This window comes from Bufo bufo, chromosome 3 (genome assembly GCF_905171765.1).
Source record: "Bufo bufo chromosome 3, aBufBuf1.1, whole genome shotgun sequence".
Classification (NCBI taxonomy): Eukaryota; Metazoa; Chordata; class Amphibia; order Anura; family Bufonidae; genus Bufo; species Bufo bufo.
The window spans coordinates 374,133,132-374,138,757 of record NC_053391.1 but is presented as its reverse complement, the minus strand read 5'-3'; positions in this window follow the sequence as shown (position 1 = coordinate 374,138,757).

Below are 5,626 nucleotides of genomic sequence, written 5' to 3'. Positions count from 1 at the left end.
ATTAAGGGCTCATGCACACGAACGTATTTTCATACCGTGTCTGTTCCGGGTTTTTTTGCATTCATTTCAATGGGTCCGTAAAAAAAAAAAAACGGAAGGTACTCTGTGTGCATTCCATTTTCGTATGTCTGTATTTCCGTTCTGCAAAAAAATAGAACATGTCCTATTATTGTCCGCATTACGGACAAGGATGGGACTGTTCTATTAGGGGCCAGCTGTTCCGTTCTGCAAAATACGGAATGTACACGGATGTCATCAGTCTTTTTTGCGGATCCGTTTTTTGCGGACCGCAAAATACATACGGTCTTGTGCATGAGCCCTAACTATGATTAACTCTTTCTAGGGGGGAGATGTGAAAAGTTTTTACATTATAAATTTGGAGACGTTCATTTTTCCGCATAAATAACATAATATCTTTATTCTTTGGGTCAGTACAATTACAGCGATACCCAACACATAGTTATTTTTAACGTTTTACTACTTTTGTGGAATAAAACCCCCCTTTTTTTTTTTTACAAAGAAGAAAATCTTTTTGCATCGCTTTATCCCAAGACCCATAACTTTTTTTTTTCTTTCTATGGAGTTGTGTGAGGGCTTTATTTTTGCGTGATGACTTGTAGTTTTCATTGGTATCATTTTTTATTAAATAAGGCTTTTTGATCGCTTGTTCTAAAAAAATTTCGGTGGTGACTAAGAATAAATTAGCAATTCTGGGATTTTTTGGTCTTTTTTATGGCATTCACCATAGGGGATAATTTACATGATATTTGTATAGTGCAGGTGGTTACTGACACGGTGATACCAAACATGTGAATGAGATTTTATTTTTGCAATTTTTTAAAATTGAAAAGCGTATATTTAATGGAAAAAAAAGTTTTCTTTGTTTGTAGGATGATTATATGGTGCTAACAAATATAACCTTTATTGAAATTCTCTGCCATTTTCTATAGGTGTGTCCCCTTGTTTGCCAAGTCTTTTGTACTGTCCACACTGAGGGCCTGTCCATAAAATGGCTAATGATGGAGGATCATTTCCCCATCAAATCACCTCCATGTGATGTCTCCACCATTCAAATGCACTGCACCTACCATCTGCACTTGTACTGTGGGAGTGTAGGCTGAGTGATGTGTATGGTCACATGACCCTCCATCAGTAGTCATCTTATGGACAGGACCCCTATGCGGACAGCACAGAAGATTTACCTAACAAGGGAACATGGCTTATGAAATATGGTAAACTGCAAAGACTATCAACAAAGGCTATATTAGTAAGTGCCATATAATCATCTTATATACACATTGGTCAACAGTAGTCACAAAAAGCCCAATGGGCATTACTACTATGAAGGGGGCACAATGTGCATTAGTACTATGAAGGGGGCACAATGGGTATTACTACTATGAAGGTGGCACAATGAGCATTATTACTATGAAGGGGGCACAATGGGCATTATTACTATGAAGGGGGCACAATGGGCATTACTACTATTAAGGGGGCACAATGGGTTTTATTACTATGAATTCAGCACAGAGGGCATTACTGCTATGAAGGGGGCACAATGGGGGGCATTACTACTGTGAAGGGGTATAACTACTCTGAAGGGGCACAGAGAGGTCATACTACTTTGAAGGGCACAAAGAGGGCATTACAACTGTGAAGGGGCCACAGATAGGGCATTAACACTGTGAAATGGGCACAGATAGGGCATAACTACTGTGAGGGGGGACAGAATGAGGGCATAACTACTGTGAGGGGGTAAAACAATTTTAAGTATTGGGGCAGGGGTGCCAGAGAAAGGACCCGCCCCGGGTGCCAAACACCTTAGGCACGCCACTGCTTTTTTTCTATAGTGTGCAATCATGGCCACCAATGCTGGATTGCAGGGTGGTCATAACCATGGAAATGAGAAGTATATAATGTGATGGAAAAAAAGAGTAGCCACCAAAGAAAGCAATATGATAATAACAATACATTAGTAAATGCTTTTTATGACTTTCTCTACATGATAAATGCCACCTGCTGAAGTGAGACAACCCCTTTAATACACAAAAGCCCAGATGACTGTCAGTCAACCCCTACTTTTAATATGATACACTATATGGACAAAAGTATTGGGACACTCCTCTTAATCATTAAAGGGGTTCTGCACTTTGTTTTAACTGATGATCTATCATCTGGAACATCTCCTGTAACACGGAGGGGGTGGTGTACTATGCTCAATGCCCCTGCAGTTTGATTTACATAGGGATGACGACAAGGGACTTGAAAGTGAGAGTTTTAGAGCATGTCCGAGACATAAAAGCAGCAGCTGAGGTTCATGATTTCAACAAGCTTAAAAAATAGCGACCTATTACAAAACATTTCAGAGTGTTCCATGGCAGTAACCCAAAGGGGTTGTTTCAAGGGGATTGACAGATTGAATTCTCTGAAACGCCTTTGGAGATGGCTTATGGTAGAGAAATGAACATTCATTGCATGGGCAACAGCTCTGGTATTCCTGCAGTCAGCATGCCAATTGCACGCTCCCTCAAATGTTGCAACATCTGTGGCAATGTGGTGTGTGATCAAACTGCACATTTCAGAGTGGACTTTTATTGGGCAGTCTAAGGCACACCTGTGCAATATTCATGGTGTCTAATCAGCACCTTGATATGCCACACCTGTGAGGTGGGATGGATTATCTTGGTAAAGGAGAAGTGCTCACTAACACAGATTTACACATTTGTGAACAATATTTGAGAGTAATGGGTCTTTTGTGTATGTAGAAAATGTTTCAGATCTTTGCGTTCAGCTCATGCAAAATCGGAGCAAAACCGAAAGTGTTGCGTTTATATTTTTGTTCAGTGTATATGCAAATTTTTGGTTAGTTTAGATACATACTAAATTGGGTTTATATACATGCACCCTGTACATGCACTTTATGATTCAGAATTTTATTATATTAATCATTTGAGTTTTATCTGTACCTTTATATAAAGTATCTGGCCACTCTCTTCATCTCATTATGTCTACAGGTGAGTCCAGTGGGGGTTAATATTTAATATAGTTGATTATCTTCCAGCCTTTATTCACTATGGGACATCCCTTCTGTGTATTATTATGTTACTGGATATAGGCGCGGCTATATGAAACCTGTATTTCAGTATCTGGTCTCACCTGCAATCCCACCTTCTGGGGCATGTAATACATTCTTTTCAGGGGCAGTAGGGCTGAAGGCCAGTGATTCTATACAGCATTAAGGTCACTGTTACCTATTTCTGACATTGCTATCCCCGATTTATGGTTTTTATATATATTTTTTGGATTTTGTATAATAAACTGATATTTTTTTTTTAAATTCTGGGTATGTTGTTTTTTTTTTGTTCTTGTCTTGGGAACATGTTTGTAGGCTATATATAATATAGCCTACAATAATATTGGTTGAGGCTTTTTAGTTTTTCTTTTGTATTCAATTGGAAGAGCAGAGAAAGCTACTGACAGACACTTCTGGTTGCAGTTTATCTCCCGGAAGAACAAAAGGATTGGGAGAAAATATTAATTTAGTCCAATCCTTGTTTCTCCGGACATCATCTGTCTGGGGAGAGTAAGGAGATCCCCACACATGTTAGAGTGTTGGCTGAACCCGCCGTTTCTGGTGGGTTTAGCCGACAAAAGACAAATGTGTATGGGTAGCTTTAGTTCCACTGAAAGGAAATGTTAAAGCTTCAGCAAACCGAGACATTTTGGACAACTATATGCCAACTTTGTGGGAACAGTTTTAGGAAGGCCCTTTTCTGGACCAGCACGACTGTGCCCCAGTGCACAACGCAAGATCTATAAGGCATGGTTGGATGAGCATGGTGTTGAAGAACTTGACTTACTCTCGTAGAGCCCTGATCTCAACCCCATAGAACATGGTTGGGGTTAACCCCTCAAGGACCTTGCCATTTTTCACCTTAAAGAGGACCTTTCACCTTGAAATACATTGTGAACTAAGTATGCTGCCATGGAGAGCGGCGCCCGGGGATCTCACTGCACATAACGGGAGAATGGGCGCCGCTCCGTTCTCCCGTTATGTCCTCCGGTATCTTCACTCACTAAGTTATAGTAGGCGGTGTCTGCCCTTGTTCTGTGGGTGTCTCCTTCTCCTAGGCTGTAGCGCTGGCCAATCGCAGTGCACAGCTCAAATCCTGAGAGGTTTTTTTCTCCCAGGCTGTGAGCTGTGCACTGCGATTGGCCAGCGCTACAGCCTAGGAGAAGGAGACGCCCACAGAACAAGGGCAGACACCGCCTACTATAACTTAGTGAGTGAAGATACCGGAGGACATAACGGGAGAACGGAGCGGCGCCCAGGGATAATAGTAAGTGCAGTAAGATCCCTGGGCGCCGCTCTCCATGGCAGCATACTTAGTTCACAATGTTTTTCAAGGTGAAAGGTCCTCTTTAAGGACCAGGACATTTTTTGCAAATCTGACATGTGTCACTTGTGGTGATAACTTTAAAACGCTTTTACTTATCTAAGCCATTCTGAGATTGTTTTCTCGTCACATACTGTACTTCATGACAATGGTAAATTTGAGTGAAAATATTTCATTTTTATTTATAAAAAAATACCAAATTTACCAACATTTTAAAAAAATTCACAATTTTCAAAATTTCAATTTAGCTGCTTTTAAAACAGATAATGATACCTCCTAAAATAGTTATTACTTTACATTTCCCATATGTCTACTTCATGTTTGGATCATTTTGTAAATTACATTTTCTTTTTTTAGGACGTTAGAAGGCTAAGGCCTCTTTCACACGGGCGTTGCGGGAAAATGTGCGGGTGCGTTACGGGAACACCCACGATTTTTCCGCGCGAGTGCAAAACATTGTAATGCGTTTTGCACGCGCGTGAGAAAAATCGTGCATGTTTGGTACCCAAACCCGAACTTCTTCACAGAAGTTCGGGCTTGGCATCAGTGTTCTGTAGATTGTATTATTTCCCCTTATAACATGGTTATAAGGGAAAATAATAGCATTCTGAATACAGATTGCATAGTAAAATAGCGCTGGAGGGGTTAAAAAAAAAATATAATAATTTAACTCACCTTAATCCACTTGATCGCGATGCCCTGCATCTCCTTCTGTCTCCTTTACTGAACAGGACCTGTGGTGAGCATTCATTACAGGTCAAGGACCTGTGGTGATGTCACTCCGGTCATCACATGATCCATCACCATGGTAAAATATCATGTGATGGATCATGTGATGACCGGAGTGACGTCACCACAGGTCCTTGACCTGTAATGAATGCTCACCACAGGTCCTGTTCAGTAAAGGAGACAGAAGGAGATGCCGAGCATCGCAATCAATTTTTTTATTTATTTTTTAACCCCTCCAGCGCTATTTTACTATGCATTCTGTATTCAGAATGCTATTATTTCCCCTTATAACCATGTTATAAGGGAAAATAATAATGATCGGGTCTCCATCCCGTTCGTCTCCTAGTAACCGTGCGTGAAAATCGCACCGCATCCGCACTTGCTTGCGGATGCTTGCGATTTTCACGCAACCCCATTCACTTCTATGGGGCCTGCGTTGCGTGAAAAACGCAGAATATAGAGCATGCTGCGATTTTCACGCAACGCACAAGTGATGCGTG